At 40.8% G+C, this 21,508-nt stretch overlaps 1 protein-coding gene across 25 annotated transcripts in view; it reads left to right on the forward strand.

Annotated features, from left to right (window-relative positions):
- Pkp4 (plakophilin 4) overlaps window positions 1-21,508 on the forward strand; it is a 214,090-nt gene that overhangs the window by 97,821 nt on the left and 94,761 nt on the right. Inside the window, exon 1 of one of the 25 annotated variants that reach the window (XM_029537129.1) lies at window positions 21,272-21,449. The exons of the other annotated variants lie outside the window; for them this stretch is intronic. The gene's annotated coding sequence lies outside the window, so the exon portion shown is untranslated. Of the gene's footprint in view, window positions 1-21,271; window positions 21,450-21,508 lie in introns of those variants that run through there. 25 annotated transcript variants of the gene reach the window in all.

Consider the following 21,508-nt stretch of genomic DNA (forward strand, 5'->3'; position numbering starts at 1 on the left):
AGAAGAAGAAGAAGAAGAAGAAGAAGAAGAAGAAGAAGAAGAAGAAGAAAAAGAGGAAGAGGAAGAGGAAGAGGAAGAGGAAGAGGAAGAGGAAGAGGAGGAGGAGGAGGAGGAGGAAGAAGAAGAAGAAGAAGAAGAAGAAGAAGAAGAAGAAGAAGAAGAAGAAGAAGAAGAAGAAGAAGACGACGACGACGACTATATTTGCATGGGGAAATTGTAGAAACCTAAGTACTTAACACATAGAAGTCAATCATCAGGCATTGGCTGTCCCCATGTATGATAAGCGTCAGAGGAGGCACTAGGTGACTCCTAATACATAACAACCCATAATTCTGTTACCACAGTGATGTAAGGGAAACTCTGTGAGATGCATCGAAGATGTAATTTTAGTTATATGAAAGAGTAAGGTCTCAAACCTGAAACCATCCAAGCCGTTTTGTACATTTTCCATAGGTGTGTGGCTGCAAGGTTTCAACGACTGGAAATCCCTTCCTGGAGATAAGATTGCCTTTTGTAAATCTAGAAAGCATGTGTCATGCTATACACTTGTTGTTCAGACAAATTTACTGTCCACTTCTGAGAAAATGCCTCAGATTGACACATTATGTACTTTTATCTACCATTTAATAGCTGTGCCATTCACAACAATATTGTTAAATTTGTTTTGTTTTAATTGTAGTGCTTATTTATTTTGAAATATAAGTCACAGATGAAAGTGTGAATTTAGACGTATATTCAAAAACAGTGTAGAGTAAGAGTTCCATTTGGCCTTTGTGGTGTGTGGTCAGATGAGTTTCTGGGGTGGCGTGGTGTGATGGAGGTAACCATAAGTAAGCTATACTCTAGAGCTGTTAGTGTGAGACGGTGTAGGGTATCTTCCTAGAGTTCTGCTGGACAGCTCATGCAAATGTGCACCGGAAGAGCTAGGCTTAAGTTGTCCCTCAGAAGTTTCCAACCCCACAGCCATTGCCCAAGCCACAGAGCAGCAGAACTTGGGTACAGAGATGAGGCTGAAGGAATTCAGTCCCCCATATGCCATGTGACCAGAGATAAGTAACGTAATGGCAAGGCCTCGGTCTCATCTGAGTGATAAATGTATCAATTCCTCATATGCATAGTTCTGAGAAGCCACCGCTTCCCTAGATGAGTTGTAAAGGTTTAGAATATGAGGTGACGTACAGCATATGCTAAGTACGTGTCAGCTAATGCTCTTACTCTTGATAAAATCACCTGTGGAGAAACCCTTGTAACACTGTTTACAAGGGGTGGGGAAGAAACTCCATTCTACTGGAGAAAGGGCATATCCAGAGAAAAACTGGCAGGGGAGAGGGGCCTTGCTTCCATGAACCTAAAGAAGGGAAAAAGAATGAATATCAAGGAGTTAGTCATGCTGAAAGGTGCAGGGTGGCCCAGGGTAAATAGTGCTCGCTGGTTTAAATCTAACACACGGAGCATTGGTAACTGGACAGAACCATCAGTGATGAAGTCATGGTAGCCCCTGTACAGCAGGGTTGGAGAAGAGCCTAAGGAAGAGCCCTGGAAAGAAGTGTGTCTGGGAAGAGAAGTCCTAAGACTGAACAGTTAGGGCTTGTGATGGTTGGACTGATGTGGGCATTTAAAGAGGAGGAGGCAACTAAAGCTGCAGCAGCTGGGGTGGATGCTGCGTGAGTTAGAAAGAGTTTAGAAGAAGCTCATTATTAATGTAGCAAATGGGAAGACTCACTGTCAGCATTTCCATAGAAGAGAATCAACCTCCTCCTGAATGAATGGGAAACCTTTCACCTGGTGTGTGATAACTAAGTCTCCCTTCACCTTTTGTGGAGAACAGCACAGACAGACCCTCAGGAATGCAGTGTCTTGTCTTCATTTTAGATGTAGGGGTCCACTGTGATCTGCAGAAATACCCTGGAGTATTTCCTGTAAAAATCAGAAGTCATCTTGTGACCCCCCCCCCCACACACACACACCAATCACTTCTTATCACGTTCTGAACCAGTTGACAGTTCTACTCTCCTGACCCAGTGTCCTGCCTGCCCTGTGGGGTCTTATCTCTCATTTAAGGTTACGGCTCTCTGTAGTAAACCGTGTTATCCTTTCTTTTCTAAGGGAGCCTGACTTCTCCCTATTTTCATGTGCAGGCATCTAGACATGAGGCTGATGGAGCTCTGAGGAAGGCTCCAGCTCCGGTGCTGGCCGGCTCTGCTTGACTCTCCCTCTGACCTTGTGCAGGCATCGGGCTGTAGCTCCCACTCCTAGGTCCCAGGGGTGAGCATCTGCTTCAGAGACTGCTCTCTCCTGCTAAGGCGGTCACCCTGACTTCTCCCTGCTTGTTAACAGGAAATAGCTGCCTAGAATAATATCACAAAACAAATGCAAAGAAGTTTTCTTTCAATATTTTATAAAGTAGACACAGAATTTCTTAATAGAGTAATGGGAAGTGGTACATAAACTCTGGGTTGCCTGAACAATAAAAGAAAAACTTCAAAATTTCATCCCTATCCCTGTTCTACCATTTGATATATTCAGGATATTACGGTATATAGAAATTATAGTGTTAGCTTGGAGGGGGAGGTGTCAGGAGAACATGAGTTTTATGTAGCTCACATGTTTTGTAGTTTAACCACTACAGAATCAGCATTGTCACAGTGGCGAGCAGCAGCCACTTGTGACACAGTCATCTGAGCAATACTTCAGACACGACTTTCTTTTTGTGGTTTCATGATAAAATTGGATCCTCCTTATATGAGTATTAGGAGCAGAGAACAAAACTGGCAAAGTCGGGCCATTGATGGCTGAATATGAGAAGATGAAAATAAATTATTTAAGTGAGCAATCTAAAAACTGTGCGGTGCCTTGCAAGTTCAGAGGGTACAAGATGTCTGGACATCTGTAGTACAAGTTCCCCTTTGTCTTCTCGCTCAGGACTTGGGATCTATCCCGAAACTCTCTTTAAAAGAGATTCTTAATTAATTGCTGAGCTGGGATATAGCTCAGTGATGGACTGCTTGCCTAATGTGTACAAGAACCTGGGCTCTGGGCTGGCAAGATGGTTCATCTGATGAGGGGGCTTGCTTCCAAGCCTGTTGACCCAGGAGCCAACATGGTAGAGGGAAAGAACCAATTCTTGCAAGTGAGCCTCTGTTCTCCATGGCCTTGACAAAGGATAGACTATTCTTATTTTTCAGCCTGAAAATTAATGGGTGAAGTTCAGATGTGGTCTGTAGCCATAGTTTGCCAGCTCCAATTTGAGGGTTTGAGCCTATTTGTTATGTGGAAGTATAGAACTAGAGGTAGGTTAGAATTAATAATTGAAGGACCCAACCTACTGGGGACTTTGTCAGTTACGAATTATGCAATAATGGGCAAATCATTTTAACATCTCTCAGCCTGGCCTGAGTCATCTGTAAAAGGGACACAGAACACACAGAGGATTGAGTTGGGGTGCAGCCTATAAGCAGACTGCAAGTGTCATTTAAAGATTAAAGCGTTCTCAAGAATGTTTTACAGTGAAAAACAACTTTTTTCTTTTGTAGTACTAGAGATAGAACCTGAGCTCTTTTAAATTTTCTTACTACATTTATTTATTTATTTATTTATTTATTTATTTATTTATTTGAGCATGAATGCATGCATGGTATATGTGTGTGTGTGTGTGTGTACACGCACGTGTGCATGGCCAAAATCATTCATGTGACCCCTTGCTTTCCCACTCTCAACACAGTGTTGATTAAATGACAGAGACCTAGCTTATGGTCCAGAATGCCTGAAGTATCTATTAGCTATCTTTTATAGGCACTATTTGCCATGTCTCACTCTAGGACAGTGGTTTTCAACCTTTGGCTCTCCACCTCTTTGAGACAGTCAGAAAAGACAGATACTTACAGATTCATAGCAGTGCAAAATTATAGTTGTGAAGTAGCAATGAAAATACTTTTATGGTTGGGTCACCACAGGATGAGAGAACTGCACTACAGGTCACAGTCTTAGGAAGGCTGAGAATGAGAAGCTCTGGTCTAGGGTGGTATGATGGACCTCTGGGATGTGAAGTCCAGGAAGGTCTTCACTTTTGCTCTTTGCCTGTACCAACCAATGAATTTAGTCCTATCCCCTGCATCTGCTCGTGATCTCTGACTTTCCAGGGAGCTAATTTTACTTGGCATCTGAAAACTGGCCTATCTTATAGCATTTCAACTTTAGTTCTCTTTCTTCAACCTTGAGATGTTGACTCACTTTAAGATCCCAGTCAGCCAAGACCACTGTGCTTCTCGGGTCAAGTGTCCTTCCTGTTTCTCCTGCTCTCGGTGTCCTTTAGTTGCTGCCCGGAGTTCTTTGTGTACAGTTGCAGCCTCCTGAACGTTTCCCCATCCACATTGGCATTGCTCCTGTTGTCGTCGTCGTTGTCGTCCTTATTCGGATCATGTTCAGACAGCCATGACGCCGAGATCATGATGGTGAGATTACGACTGTTACTTCTGCCACTACTAGTGGAGGCACACTCACAGAAAGTCCCTTGTTGCTCTGGCTCTTAAAATCCTTCTGCCTCTGCTTCCACAGTGATCTTTGTCTCAGGTGTGAGAGTCATTAATATGTGTCATGGCTGGGTATGAGTGATGGTTGTTCCCCTATGATTAGTCTTTAGGGAGGTGGGTCAATTCCAGGCTCAGTGACCTCTGGGCCCTGTGTGTGAATTGCATGGTATTTTCAGTAATTAGGACTTATTTACTTACAACTCGTGGGGTGAGGTTGGAGGGGCAACCATGGGTAATAGCAATAGTCTGTACTGTTTTGGATGATGCATGTATAACCCTAACCAACAATTCCAAAGAGGGCTGTTAATGCCGTGTTGGGTCTTGTTAGATGGTCTAGAACAGTGCTTATCAACCTGTGGGTTGTGACTCTTTTGGTAAACTTCTATCTCCAAAAATATTTATATTATAATTCATAACAGTAATAATTATAGTTAAAACAAAGTAACAAAGAAAATAATTCTGTGGTCAGGGGTCACCAATAACATGAGGAACTGTATTATTAGGAAGGTTGAGGACCACTTGTCTAGGGCTGTTGGAGAGAGCATTGACAGCCTCATGTGAACATTTTAGTTAGAACTATTGTCTTAGTCAGGGTCTCTATTCCTGCACAAACATCATGACCAAGAAGCAGTTGGGGAGGAAAGGGTTTATTCAGTTGCTAAATCACCAAAGGAAGTCAGGACTGGACCTCAAGCAGGTCACCAAGCAGGAGCTGATGCAGAGGCCTGGAGGGGTGTTACTTACTGGCTTGCTTCCCTGGCTTTCAGCTTGCTCTTTTATAGAACCAAGAGCCCAGGAATGGTCCCACCCACAATGGGTCCTCCCTTTTGATCACTAATTGAGAAAATGCCTCACAGCTGGATCTCATGAAGGCATTTCCTCAACTGACAATCCTTTCTCTGTGAAATCTCCAGCCTGGGTCAAGTTGACACACAAAACCATCCAGTAGGTGTTTATTTTTATACTGACTAATGTATATTATAGGTATTTTTAGGTAGTTAATAGTGTGGTTCCTTACAACCTTTCCTGACACCTTCAATTATTTTACCCTCCAATTCTTATTTTTTATTTATTTCCTCCTCCCTCCCTCCTTCCTTCCCTCCCTCCCTCTTTCCTTTACTCCCTAATTAGGGTACCTCTTCTTATTCCCCATGTACAAAGAAATATTAATTTCTAAAGGCAAGTCAACCTTAAGGATTTTGTGCTAAGTAAAATAAACTAGTCACAAATGGTGACTTTTTAAAAAGAGATTTGTTTTTATATGAATGAACATCTTGCCTGTGTGTACCTATACATCCCATGTGTGCACTGCTTGTGGAGGCCAGAGTATGAGTCATATCCCCAGGAACTGGCATTTGGCACAGTCATTAGCCACGGTGTGCATGCTGGGAATCAAACCCTCTAGAAGAGCAGCCAGTACTCAACCAATGACCCATCTCTCCAGCCTCTGGCAAATACTGTATTTTCACTTATATGAGATACTTAAAGTATTCTGTTTTGTGTAAGAGAGAAAAATGACAACATGGTGGTTCTCTGTTATTAAGGTGTGGGGAAGATAGAATTCTTTTATAATGAAAATGTAGTTTCAATTTGAGAACATGAAGTTTAAGAGATGGTTAATAGTGAGGGTTATAACAATTTCATTCTCATAAACAGTTTATGAAATAACATTAATTACAATCAAAATGAGCCAAATAGCATCTCTGTAAAGATTCTTTTTATTAAATTATCTGATGGAGCACCAAGAGAAATTGTACAGAGGAATCTATTAAATCAGTCCATTGATACGGCATATATTTTTAAATAAGGCATTTATTACTATAATAGATTCCATGCCCTTTATGAAACTTGATTCTGAAGATATTCTTTATAGATACAAATTTACAAGTAGTAAAATTGGGGTCACTTGTGGTATTAAAGTGCAAATAACCCTTACTGTATTTTATTTATAAATCTGTAAATTTTGTTGTGTATATTCATTGTAAATGGTACAGTGTGGTGTAAAGATATTCCCATACAAGTATATATTATACACTGAGCATATACACCCTTCCCTGCTCTCCTCTTAGTTTCTCTCCTCTCCCTATTAGTCCTCTTGGTTCCGCTACACAGTTTCATGTCTTAGGTGATATGATTTAATGTACTTTCATGAAATCTAGAAATCATAAGAGAGAACATGGTATTTGTCTCTTTGAGACTGACTTAATTTGCTTACTATTTTATTTCCAGGTGTACGCATTTTCCTGTAAACGACAGGGCTCTGTTCTTTATGGATAAAAGAACCCTATTGTACTTACACACTGTGTGCTCATCATCCATTCTTCTGTTCTTTGGTATCAAGGTTCATTCCAACACTTCGCTATCGTGAGTCATGCCACAGTCAACATTGATCTGCAAATATCTTTGTGATGAGTCAACTTGATGTCCTCTGGGTCAATCAATACCCATGCAAGGTATTGCTGGGTCATATGGCAGAACTAGTTTTAGTGGAAGTTTGGTTTGTTTGTTTGGTTGGTTGGTTAGTTGAGCTTTCTTTGTTTTGGTTTGGTTCTGTTTTTAGGGACTTCCATACTGATTTCCATGACTGGACTAATTCCATTTGTTCTGTGTTTTCTTAATGACTAATTCTGAATGGATGGGATGAAATCTTGATGCATTGTTATTTTGCATTTCTCTGATGTCTACTAAGGTTGAACATATTGGCTATTTCCATTCCGTCTTCCTAGTAGGTTGATATTCTCATTCTATTTTTTTAAATTTTTATATAGTCTTGGTGTTATTCTTTTATCATGTTTATAACTGGCAACATTATTTCTCCTATCCTGTAAACTATCTCTTCACTTAATTAACTATATCCTTTTTTGAACAGACACTAAAATTGTTTCCTTCTTGTCAATTGATTAACTGATAATCGATTGTCAATTTCCTTCTTGTCAAAGGTTCAATAGATCCTTCTTGTCAGTTATTAGCATTATTCTCTGAACAACTGGAACCCTTAAATTTCTTGGGGCTAGAAATATGGTACAGTGGTTAAGAATACATACTCTTCTAGAAGAGGACCCAAGTTCCCAGCATCTACATCTGGTATCTCACAACTAAAACTCAACCTCCAAAAAGGAAAAGGGTCGGAAGCCTCTGGTTTCCATGAGTACCTGTACTCATGGACACATATCTGTATATATGGATGAATATATAGATATAGATATACATACACACAAACATACATACACACATACATACACGCATATATATAACATATATAATTAAAAATAAAATCAATCTTAAAAGTCTTTCCTATGACTGTAATTATTTTCCCTGTATTTTACTCAAGCAACTTCAGTTTCAGGACTTGCATTAAGATCTTTGAAGTTGGTGTTTGTTTAGGATGAGAGTTTGCTTTTTTTTTTCCCCAAGGCCTTGAGGTCATTGTTATATATTTGAGATTTTTTTTTCCTGATTTAATTTAATGTACACACTTGTTACTATAAACTTCGCTCTTATAACCGACTTCATTGTGTCACACATTTTGATAATGTTGTGATTTCTTTTTCATTTGACGGTAATATTTATTTTTTTCCATCTTGATTTCCTTTCTGTTCTGTTTATCATGCAGGACTGTGTTGGTCAATCTCCATGAGTTTGGTTGTTTTCCATGGTTTCTCCGACTGGTGATGTCTTGTTTTATTGCCCTGCAGTCAGATAGCATACACTACACGTTTGTCACTTCTAATTTTGGTTTGGACTCTTGTCTTGACAGACGTTAGAACAGTAATGCCATTTGTTTCTTAGATCCATTTGTTTGGCGTACCTTTTCCAACCCTTTTACTTTACGACAGCATCTGTCATTGTCAGTGAAATGCATTTCTTAGAGACAACAAATCAATGGATCCTGTTCCCTAATCCAGTCTGCTACCTGGTGTCTTTTGATTGGGCTGGGTTTTGTTGTTTGATTTGTTTTTTTTCTTTTTCATGTTTAGTATTTTCTTATTTTTCATGCCTAAACTATAGTTCTGGTGTGGTTTATTTCCTGTAGCTTCATGGGTGTATTTATCTATCTCTTCTATCCAAAGAATTTTACTGGCTATCCTCCCCTGTGAAACTAGTTTAGTAGTCATGAATTTCTTTATCATGGAAAGTTTTTTCTTTCTCTCATAGTTACAACTTAGTTTTGCTGGATGAGTAGTCTTGTGTGGCATTTGCCATTCAGAGCTGGAAACATGTCTTGGCAAGCCCTCTTGGCTTTAGAAGTAAGAGTTAAGGGGCTGGAGAGATAGCTCAATGGTAAAAAGCATTGACTGTTCTTAACCAGAGACTTGACTTTGATGTTTTGTGTTTCTTGTAATGTTTGAGTTAGGATGTATATGGAGGTTTAGCTGTCTTTTTATTTAATTACCCTTATTCTTTCATTGGGCATGTTTGAAGTATTTCATTAACCAAGGATTTGAATTTGGTTTCCTCTAACAGACATTAGGCAGTTGACAGTAGCTCCAGACATCTGACATCCTCTTCATATCTCTGCCCACTGCATTCAGGTGCACATACACTCATCACACAAATACACACACACACACACACACACACACACACACACACACACACAAATTTAAACTAATTGTTGAGAAATATGTAGTTTTCCTCATAGGCCTGACTTTATGTATTATTTGGTAGTTTGTTCTTACAGATTTCAATATACTTTCTTTGTTCTATTTACTTAGTATTTTGGCTACAGTAAACTGGGTAAAAAGTGGAGGAAAGACTGATTCATATTGGGCTGATACAAGGAAAGGTAAGAAAGAAAAAGTAACCAAACAGTGGAAACAAAAGAGACACAAGTCAAGATGAGACAATCTTAGCAGAAGGTGGATGGAAGGAAAACAGAAAGGGAAGAACTACAGGAGGCTAAGATACAGAATCCGCGGGCTAAGCTAGGCTGTGTGCCTTGTGAAAACATCAAAAACCAATAAGGAAAAAGGGAGTTGTAGGAGAAACACAGACCAGGAGCACAAGGCTATAAGTCAACAGGACAAAGTAAGGGGGTACCAGACAAGAGCTGGATGGAGACACTGAGTCTGAATGTTGTCTCTCATTGCTGGTGAAGCCTCAGATTTCTCCATGTTCCTCCTCAGTCTCACTTAATGCCTGCCACGCCTCTGAGCTGCACTGTGCAAGGTCAAGTCACAGATGCCAGGCCTATCAGGCGCTCCTTCAGAAATCATGTCATAGATACTAGGCATACATTCAGGCATACTTTTGAGCAGTCCCTGGGGGCTGGGATTTCAAATATTCTAGCTCCAATGGCCCATTGTAAAGTGCCAGCCCATCAGTAGGTAGCCCTTCCATCCTGGATTGGCTCATAGATGCTGAACACATATCTGGGCCACCTCTAGGATGTGCATGCTGCCCTTGTCCATGCACAGTCTTTTCTGATGTTGGATGTGTCATTAGACACCTGCATCTGTTTCCCTCCAGGCTTTGTCTCCAATCAGGTTTCTACCTTTCTAAATCTTACGGTTTTGGTTCAAAGTTTCCTCCCTTTAGTCTAGACACATTCAGCATAAAGACTCCATGGTACCCTGAGATTTCTAGACTGTGGATCATTGGAAATCTGGCACTGCCAAATTGCCCACCAGAAGGTTTTCTTTTAAAATGCTCTACTTCAATGCCAAAGGGATTTGTTTATCTGTTTGTTTATATTTATTTAATCTCTCTTTAAAGTGTCTGCTACTGTTCAGTGACAGTTTTTTGAGGCTCTCCATCTTAAGTGTGGTTCTAGTCATTTCCCCTAACTAGGACAAGGACAAGAGAATTCCCCTACCTTTCCAGTTCCTCTAGGATGGACTCTTGTTTTTTCTTGTGCTGCTTTTAAATTTATCTCTTTTCCTTTGCTATTAGACTAGAGTTTTTCAGGTGTCAGCTCCCCATTTCTGATGCTGTTAGCAGCTTCCCCTGGTGTATTCCCTGGAGATTCTAACAGATTATGCCTGTTTGTCTACTCTCTTGCACACCATCTTTTAATTTTGTTGTTTATATAGATATTTTTAAAGTGCACAAAGTAAAGAAAAATAACACAAAAAAACTATAAAGTCACCATACAAATATCCAGTTTATTTTTTCAAATATTAAAAAAATTTCCCCAAACCAATCTTCTTAATATGTATATGAAGAAAATGTTTTCTTCATATTCAAGCATATATAAAACTATTAAAATGTTCCATATCATGTGTGCGCTTACTTCGATCCTTACTATTGTGTGGATTGTATATTTGGGTAGCATGTTGTATCTATCCCTGTTGCTGTCTGTGAGGTTAGCTCCAACTCTGTGTGAGTGTTTGCTTTGTGTTCTTTGTGAAGTGATGGCGGCAGTGGGGGTGTACTGTAGGTGTTGGTGAGTAGACTCATCAAGGCTCCCATCTGGACCAGTGGTTCTGCAGGACCTCTCCGCACCCTCAGCATTTTAACATGTGTTAGCTGTGAGGCCATGCTGGAATAGGAATCCCCCACTGAGCTTTTAACAAAAAAAAGCAAAAGCGACCCTTGTTCTTTCTATCAGAATACTGTTTTCCTGGAATTGGGATGCATCTCTTAAGATCTGTTCTAGTAGATGCAAATAATGTTCCTTCATTTCTTTAGCCTATTCACTTTGTAATTTTTGTTTTTATGAATAAGACTTTAACTTAAAGAAGCCAAATACTAACTGTAGCGAGTAAAACAGATGCAGTAGTGTGGAAATCTGAATAATGACTTCTCCCCACCCTCAGTCCTGCCCTCGAGAGTTACCAGTTGATATGTGGGGACCTCCATGGCTGCCTGCCTATGTGCGCAAACAAACTAAATCAGATTTGGAGTCTTTGATTTGTTGTGTTTTAGTCAGCTCTAAATTTGGCTTCTGGAAAAAAAAAATGTGTAATGGTTCTTCTGGGCTCAGAAATAAGTATTAAACCCATTATGTTTAATGATTACATTGTGTGCCACCATGTGGGTGCTGTAGTTAGTTAGGGTGCTGGCACTCGGTGTGAACAGGCATTACTGCCAATGCTGCTGGAGTTGCTGCTGCTGTATTGATGCTGCCTCCACAGACTAGGGACTGAGAAGTGGGTCGTGGGGTCAGAAGAAATGTGGACTTGGTTGTTCTGTTCTGTTCAATAGTATCAGGTTGGTCTCCTGAAGACTTTTAGTAAACCTCCCTCAAAAGCTTGTGCAGGTGCCTAGTTCCCTGGCTTCTCTTCAGCCCTGGATGAAACCACACTTTAAACTTTGTGCCAATGTCATGAAAAATGACATCACACTGTTATTTTCTTTCTCCTTGCTGATGAATTGGAGCCGTTTTCCAATAGTGAATTAGCATTTGCATTTATCTGAGGCTGCCTGCCTGCTGCATCCCTTCCTGTGTCTTCTCTGGTTCACTGACCTGTCCCTCCCTCTGCTGCTTCTCTCTACCTTAGACTTCTTTGTGGGATGGGACATGGAGCCCCAGGTCATATACCTGGAGTGCTGGCCGAGTGCTCCCTGCTAACCGCACCCCTAGCCCTTATTTGACTCTGTGTGATCTCCGAGCGGCAGAGCTGTTTTTAAGGGGTCTATCTTTTCCCTTATAATATTGAGGGTTTTTTATTTCAAGGTTATAAAACTGCTCTAGATAATCTTTATAGGATTATGTTTTTCTGTGGATACCTGCCAGGCTCCTTCCATGTATGTGTGGGTATGGACCCCGGCACTGCAGTGGCCTGTGTTCTCAGTATGCCCCCAGTCTTTTTCCCTGTATGTAGTTGACCCTGTGTCATTAGGAAGTTCCTGTGTATACGTGGCATCCGGCCCTTACTTTCTGATTTGAGAAGAAGGCTTTTGAAGTAATAAAGTTAATTACAGTTCTAAATATAACCTTAAGGAGCAAAAAATGAAAGCAGCTCAGATTTTCAGCTTTCTGTAACAGAAAGAACAAGAATGTTGAGTTTCCACTCCGCCTCCTCACACCGGAATCCTGTAGCCTTTCCCAAGTTGCATAGTTTGCCTCTTCTGTCCCACAGCTGTGAGACCCAAAGCTGGCTTGTGTTTTTAAGAACTTCAGAAAACTGAGAGCCAGAGTAGTGGATGTCATGAGTTCAGTCCCTGGAACTGATGAATAGAAAGCCACATAAGGTAGCATGTGTGTAATCCTGTGGCAAGATGGGTGGTGGAGACAGGAGCACCAGCAGGAGTGATCAAGGAAGACCTCAGCTATGTGGGAGTGGAGAACCAGCCTTCAGAAATCGTCCTTTGATCTCGACGCATGATGTAACATGCACACATAAATAAAAAGCATTACAGACACATAGGAAGAATGCCTAACCCACAGTCAGCACCGATCACTAGCATCCAGCATTGTTAGTGTTGTGTTAACAAAAAGGATAGATTTATGACTGCAGATTACATCCAGGACAAACATTAGCAAATAAATCTCTTCATAAATAATCATATATATAAGATGAAAAATATCCAGTATGCCAATTGTGAGATTCAGACAAATAAATTTGTCTGAAAAATTAACATATTTTCAAATTTTCCACTTGTAAGAATTTTTCCTTTTTTTTTTTTTTCTTCTATACTGCTAGCCATGTAGACCTAACACATATTTAAAGAGAAGTCTTCATTTCTGGGGTAGGATTGCAGGGGCCCAACCTCGGAAGTTAGGGAATGTTCTATCACTGAGGGTGAGCCCCAATTCAACTACTTTATCATATAAATAGGGAACATACAGACATTCTCTAAGGGCCATGAAACACTAAGTTAAAGTAAAATAAAAAATGCTTTTTAATGTAGCTAGCCAGCAAGCAACAAAGAGTGAGTTGTAACAAGGAATTTTAATATAAATGTATGCAGTAAATTAATACAGCAGCTGTTTTTCTTTATCCTAGCTAGTTCCCCAGTAATGACACAGAGAAACGACGATTTATTTGCAACTTAAAAGCACAATAACTAGGCATTATAATTCTATTCTAATCCTCTAAACTGGCTACCTCCCAGGCAAGATCCCTGAGATACTTGCATTTTTGTGTTGATCTGACTCTGTGGGCTTCAGGTGTTTTCTCCCTTGGAGCATCTGGACTCCCTTCCTAGGGGCAAATCCTCCCCCCCTCCTCCTCCTTTTCCTTCTCTTTCTCTCCCCCCATACTGTCTCTCCCCCTCCCCTCCCTTACCCTCTCCTGTCTGGCAGAAGTCCCACCATATTCTCTATTCTAGTTATTGGGCTTTTCAGTTTTTATTGACAAGGCAGAGAAGTTTACACAAACTTGAGACGGGATATTCTTAACATAAGTGTTACAATGCCATGTCTGGATTGAAGCTAAACAGTGGGAAAGAAAAATCAGCATTTGGCTGATATAAGGGTAAACTTAAACAGCACACATTAAGGTTATGCCTATATAAGCATCAGAGGAGAAAGCACTAGTTTAGAGAAAAGGCAGAGTGATATCAAGGTTGAAGTGGGCATCATTCTGCCTGTGGCTACACTGTGCGTGAACTTAAGTCATCAGTTCAGATATGGCCTGACTCTCTCCTGTCACTCCACATCCTTGACGGGTAACTGGCTTCATAGCTATGGGTAGAACATTAATCTTTCTTATTCATGTTTCTGGAGAAGCCATGGTAAGCTTTAAAAGTTTAGAAATGAGTGATACTCTTGATGAAGTTACATATATAAAATGAAATATTTACAAGATAATGACCGTCCCCTTCCCCCAAAGTTACTTCTTTCATCTTGAACTCAGTAACAAGCCTTTACTTTAATGGCTAGAACATACACACACATACACACACACACTCCATAGAATAGAAGAAACATGTACAAGAGCAACTCTAGCATGATCATAAGACAAGAGACCTAAGATAGATGGTGTTTCTTTCCTTCTAGTTTTTCATTGTTAGTAACTTTTTTAAAAGCTAGCCTCATATTTTGTGGTACTATTGTTAGATTTCATAAAGAAAGGTTAGACTTAGTCTATTTTCTCCTACTATTTTTGTCTGTATATACAGAAAATATTCTACATAGAGAAAATGGGAGCTCGGGGATTTAGTCTTCATGGTTTTCCATTTCAGCAAATAATGATCCGTGTGTATTATTATCATGCACCGCCTCATCAGTTCACCCCCGATAATCGTCTTACATTAGAGGACATGTATCATGCATCTTTTTTTGTTTGTTTGTTTTTGAAGACAAGTTTTCACCATGTAACTCTGCCTGGCCTACAACTTACTATGTTACCAGGCTGGTCTCAGATTCAGAGAGGTCAACCCGCCTCTGGATCTCAAATGCCAGAATTAAAGGCTTACATCACAATAACTTGTACATCATGTGTCTTAGTAGTTTTCAAATACATATGCAGTAGGAAGCCAGTGGAGATTGCTGTTGTTACTACTGTTCTTTATAATTTCTTAATATAAGACTCAAATATCTAAACAACAAAGATACTACATTTAAAGAAAAGAACGAGGTAGGAGGGAGGAATGGGCTTCCCTTGTCTATTGGGGTGGGACGACCTTTGAACACCTCTTCTGACCCACCTAACCCAGATTCAGTCCCCAGCACTGCCAAAAACCAAAAGAACATGAAGATCAGAACACATGTTTAACACTTTGTACTTTTTTAGATAAATATCTAAATAAAGTGGCGTACGGTTGTTTTGCAAAAAAAAGAAAAAGAAAAGAAAAGAAAAGAACGATATACTTTAGACATCATTTCTACCAGATCACTACAGTGTTGGAAGATAAGGCTCCAAGTACTCACTCTTATCCCATTGTCTCAGTGTTTATTTAACAACAGGACTCTCCAAATATAAAGAATCTACCTTTGCAGAGGGGAAGCTAAATGAAAATGAGAAGTCATTTTTGACAACATCCCTAGGCTGTTAAATCAGCTTTCAAAGGATACAGAGCTGGCCTGAGAGAGGAGGCGATTGGATGGTTTAAAGACAGATAAATGTAAACAGTAAACAGCACCTCTGAAACTGGGGATAACACTACCCAGCGCCTCTTAAAACTATGCACTCGATGGCAAGTCCACAGAGCCTCATCTATGAGATTCCTGACAGCTGATGTGTTACGAGTTGATGAAGTATCCCCACCTAAGGTCCAGCCCCCTTCTGTCTGTTTCCCTATGACTTCACTTAAAAGCGAGACATAGTTTTATATATTTTTTGTCCAAATTTTTTTTGTTGCCTTTTTAAAGAGATGAGTTTTAAATGTACTAGATGAGTTCTTGAGACTGAAAATCCAAGGACTGTTTATAAATATGAACCACATAGATAGAAACTAATAATTAGACTCATTGCAATGACCATTTCCAAGTAAAGCTGTTTGGGCAAACAGGTACACTGTATACAATTTCCATGGTGAGATAATATTTTGTCATTTTTATTTTTTGTTTCTTTTAAGGGGGTTGCTGGGTGGAGGGTGGATATGAACAGACAGGGAAAGAGTGAGATTGGGGTGCATGATGTAATATTCACAAAGAATCAATAAAAAGTGTTAAAAACAAAGAAATTATGTTTTACAGGATTTCTCAGTGCTTTTTGGTGGGGCAGTTGCTTGAGATCCAGCCAGGGGCCTTCCGCCAGCTGGTGAACATAATCCTAAGTTAAACCTGTGCCTGCCTCAAGACCTGCAAAGATGGAACATTACTCTACATCATTCATCTTTTGAATATAGAAAAGATGGGGATACCTCCATGTAATATGTCATCAGATCAAGGCATCTTGCCTTTTGCCTTGAATTTTATAAGTCTAATTAGGACCCAGGCTGTTAATGGCTTCAGTGCCTGAGATGGTACTGGATTGTTAAAAGCAGACAGTGTAAAGCATCATTAGTGAAAAGCTAGTATAGGTCACAGAAGAAAGAAACAGACCAAGAAGCCCTGGGGTCACGGTGCTATGTCTTCAGATGAGAACAATTTCAGTATTAAATGAGGAAGAATATTAAGGAGCACAACAAGAGAGAGGAACAGGATCCTCAAGGTGGCCAGGAGGCCTGGTATAGGGAGCCCTGGACAGAGGGCCACTCTCTGGCCTGGAAGACATTCATGGCAGTGGCCGTGAATGTGAAACCAGGAAAGCGGGGATTTCATTGGTTGCTGAACAGCAGGGCCCGCTGCTCTTCTTCACTGTCAGCGCCACCATCATAGTAACCATTACAACTTCTCTGTGGGCAAGAGGCAGACAGCTAGACTTAAGCACACAGCGGTGACGGTGACGGTGACGCAGGTGGGCGGATGACCAGAAAGGCTCTTGCCTCAAAGCACACTGAACCTTGACACACAGATGGCGAGTGTATGTCCTTTACCAGTAGAGAATAGAGATATAAGAGGGAGTACCGTTTGCAGGTCTGCTAGCTCGATGGTTATATAACATGCTGGTGGTGAGGAATACTATGAACACTTTATGCTAATAAGTATGCCTGTAAGGAGCCAAGAGAACACCCTCCCTTCTGGAAGATACCTCAGTGTCGGCTGTGGAGGAGTGCATAGTCTATACAAGAGAGAGTTGTAGGAAAAAGAAGTATTTTTAGGAAAGAACTACATTGCAGTTAAAGCCTGGTAAGTATTCTTAGTAACCCAGAGGTGGGGAATATTCTGAGTAAAAGATGAACAGCTTTTTAGCAGAGGGTTTGTAAAGCAGAATAAGATTCCTTCCACAGGGCACAGTTGGGAAGGGTCAGGAGATGCAGCACTATGGCCGTCAGAGAGGATTTAATGAGGGTTGGGGGGGGGGGGCACCCACAGGAGGTGAAATGTGCCCTGAATTTAGGACCAACGCCAGAGTCTTTGAAGCAGAAAACCAGAGTGCAGCTATTTCTACCTGTCAGAGGAGCTGGGAGTGGAGGTATCTAGTGCTGAATGCTTCAGGAGACCACAGGAAGGCACGGTGACCTCATACATACACAGACGCACGGAATCCCTAGTGTTTCCGTTTCAGGAGGAAAAGAAAACTCAAACCTGGGAGCTTGGGCAAAGGTATAAACCTAAGGAGGAAGGGAACCAGGAGGAAAGAGAGTTCAGGCTCATGAAGTTGCAAGAATAGGTGGGTATATTTCAAAGCAAAACAAAACAAAAAAAAAAAAAACCTAGATATCTCAGAAATAGAAAATATTTTCTTTGGAACAAATACACTGTATGTACTAAAACCTAAGAAGGGTACTGATGATTTACTACTGAGGGATTCTTCATGGCAATGGCTCAGAAAAATAAAGAGAAAACATTGGGGGATTGGGAAAGCTAACCATAGTGTATGCCCCGCATGTGAGCCCTTTTTTCACCTGAGTGGAGCAAACAGACTGAATAAAGCCTTTACTCCGCATTGCTGAGCCATGCGTGTGGGCATTGGGACTCACCTATACTGCCAGCTAAGGTGGAAGGCCAGCTGCTTTGAAAGATAATCCACAGTCATTATGAAATAAAGTTGATGATGTTTATCTTTAATGTAAAAACTCCCTTCTGTACCTGCTCGGGAGAAGTCTGGCTCACATAGACAAGAATTGATCAGGGATGCTTGTTTACAGAATGCTTATAGTTGTTACGCCATTAGAAACAATTCATAAGTCCGTGATGAGAACACAAATAAGTGTGCTGTTACCATAAAATGGGATATTATTGATCGGTGAAAATTAATGAGCAAGAGCTACCCATACCCATACTGATATCTCAGAATCTTACGGCACTGAATGCAATCTGCAAACAAACTGTACAGTATGCTATTTACATAAATGTAAATATAAAGAAGCACTAACATAAAGTATTTGTGAGAATAATATACATCAGATCCAAGGCACTGATGTTTTCTACAAAGGAGTGAGAGGGAAAAGTGGGGTAAAATGTGTACAAAAAACCAGCACAAGACCAGTCAAGGTGGGGCTTGGGGAGAGAGTTTTCCATGCAGAGATTTAGCAGATCAATGCCTGTACAGAGGGAAGGACTAGCAGGATTGGCAGGCAGGATACCAACCTCAATGCAGACTGGCAAAGCCTTAGCCAGGCCCAAAAGGAAGCCTCCCTAAGCCTAGTCTTTCCAGGGCCTCCAGAGGAGCTAGGGAGGCCTGCCAGAGGGTGTGCCTGTGAACAAGGGGGTTGGGATCTGAGTAGTTCCTGAGTGAGCTAGGGCAGTGAACCCTTCTGCCTGGACTGGGCAGGCTATCCACCATGTGTGTTGAAACATGGCATAATTTCTTCTGTTGTCATGATGGTCCCTCACCTCTGTCTTTACCAAGTACATCTGACTGGAGAATGAAGTTAAGATGAAGCCTTGCAATGGTCACACAGATCACCTTTGAGCATATTGGTACCTTCACTTTCTTCATAAGGTTGTGGCCTTATGTGCTGGATTCTGTGGACAGTCACATGCTATCATCAGAAGTTCTTTCCATTTCTGTCTCCTTAATGAGAGTTTAGAAATCATTGGATGTGGTTTTGTGTATATATATATATAATGCCACCTCCCTCATCAATCAAAAAAAGACAATAGAAACAGAATTATCAAATGCTTATAACTTGCTCTCCCATCTAGGGCCAGTCATATATGGTGCTAGACTTATATTCTATAGAAATAATATTTGTTCTCAAACCAAGCAAACATCTATTTCATCAGAACATGCCCAGAGTTGTTAGGTAACAGCTGCATGCAGATCTGAGCTTTCCAGCTTCCTGGGCCTCTGCCTTCAGCACTGTGACAAAATCCTGCTAATGAGAAGTGTAGACACATAAGGAGAGTGCTTTTGATAAATTAGTGAGTAATGTTCAACTCCATGGACTCTGGGAGTGGTAGAGATATGATATAGACTTTATTCATTAGGATGTTAAAGTAATTGTCCAACTTTTACATTGCCTCCACATAGTTCCAGCAGGGATGCATTGGCCTTCCAAACACTCCATACCTGTGGAGGTGCTTCAGTGTGCCTAGTGACACACAGACTGATGCTCCTAATTAAGCAGAAAAGGAGTTCCTGTAGTGCTTATTAGTGACTTTTCTCACTTGTGACAAAAGACTGGAGAACAAAGCTTGAGTCCCAGCTTCCACAACAGTTTACAAACTTCCCCAGAAACTTAGTCAGATAGTGTTGGTACAGCCCCAGGGCTTGGCACACAGCCCCTTGGAGGCGGTTTCTGTGGGAAGAACATGACCTTGAGACCTGTTTCCTGGAACCGGTCTACAGGTGAGCATGTGAGTCTGGCCTGAGCATATTTTAGGCTAGGCCAGGGCACAGTCACTTGCCTCTGGCTTTAAGTATAGAATTGTGAGAAACTTATGTCTTGTTCCTAACTCCAAGTAGGAATTTCCTCTACAGTTCATTAGAGGTTGCTTCAGAGGTCATAGAATGCCACAAACACAATTTAAGCATCTATTATAATAGGATTTTTTCCTATTAAAAAAAATTCTTTTGTTTTTCATGCCGGTGTTCTTATTTGAAATCTTACTCCAGTGTGGTAACTTGAATGAACCTACATGGGAAAGCATGCCAGCCCTCAATCCCCGTTTGTTATTGAGAACAGGGTACAAAAGCGATGTTTCAAATATTTGGGGATCCAGGAATAGTCTCTTACTGGACTAGCTTGATACAAACAGCCTGTGTGGCGGTGGTGGGGAAGGTGTATCTAATTAACAGCAGAGTAAAATATATGAAAAAAAAAAATAGACATTTATCACCCCCCAAGAATCCCCCAAACAAAATACCTCTAAGCATTGAGAGGTAGGCATGATGCTTATCCCTCAGGTTATCTCGGCCTGGTGATGAACAGCACAGTGTGGACCCGCCTGGTCCTCGCCGCCATGTTACCTGATCACAGTCTATGTCCAGCACTATTAACCAGCTGCTGTTCATGGACACCAAGTCTGCTGAGCCTATATACCATCGAGGTCCCTGGAGAAGGATCCCAGTATCAGAAAGTGAGGGGCAGTTGACGATCCTTTCTTTAAACCGTTCTAAGATTGTTTCCTTTGCTGTGCAGAAACTATTTCTTTCCCTGGGTCCCATCTGTTGATACGTGCGGTTAGTTCCCATGTTGTGGGTGTTCTATTTAAAAAGTGATTGCCAAGTTTCAGTGTTTTGTGTCTTAAATATGGGTCTTTGATCCCTTTGAATTGATAGTTTGTATAAGATAGGAAAGGTTAGACTACTAGCGTTCATCCTTTTACAGGTGAAACACAATTTTGCCAGAACTACTTGTTGGATAGGCTGCCCCCAACACTTTCCCACTTTGTTTTTGTTTTCTTTTGTTTTGTTTTGTTTTTACTCTGTCAAAGATTATGTAGACTTGACTATTTCCGGCCCTCTGTTCTATTCCATTCATTGGCCCATCTACTCTTATACCTTTACCAGACTGTCTCCATCACTACAGCTCTGTAGTGTAATGTGAGACTGGGTGTTGTGATAGATAGCTCCAGCACTGTTCTTACAAGGACTGCTGTTTGTGGTCTTTTGTGGTTCAATATGAATTCTTGTTTGTTTGTTTTTGTTTGTTTGTTTGTTTTTTTCTAGACCATTGAAACCTGACATGAAAAATTTGGTGATATTGTGTTACTTCCATAAATTAATTTTGGTAGCACAGATATTTTCATAAAATCTTTCTACCTTGAAACATGAATGTTTTCCTATTGTCTAGTATCTTCTGTGATTTTGTTTTTTGTATCTTAGGATTTTCATTATAGAGGAATTCCATTTCTTTGTTTAGATATATATTTTCAAATAATTTTAACTGGTTGTAATGGTACTTGCCTTTAATCTCAGGACTTGAGAGACTGAGGCGGGAGGAAGATCTGTACAAGTCTCCCTGGTTTACAGCAAACTCCAGGCCAGGCAAAGCTACACAGCAAGATAGACCCTGCCTCCTGCTGCTCCTCCTTCAACCAAACCTTAATTTGGGGGACTGTACAGCAGCCAAGCAACCGATGAGCGCAGTTCACAGGTAGATAGTTCACAGGTAGATAGTTCACAGGTAGCCCACAGAGTGGGAGAGAATCTTCA

Source organism: Mus pahari, chromosome 3, assembly GCF_900095145.1.
Source record: "Mus pahari chromosome 3, PAHARI_EIJ_v1.1, whole genome shotgun sequence".
Taxonomy (NCBI): Eukaryota; Metazoa; Chordata; class Mammalia; order Rodentia; family Muridae; genus Mus; species Mus pahari.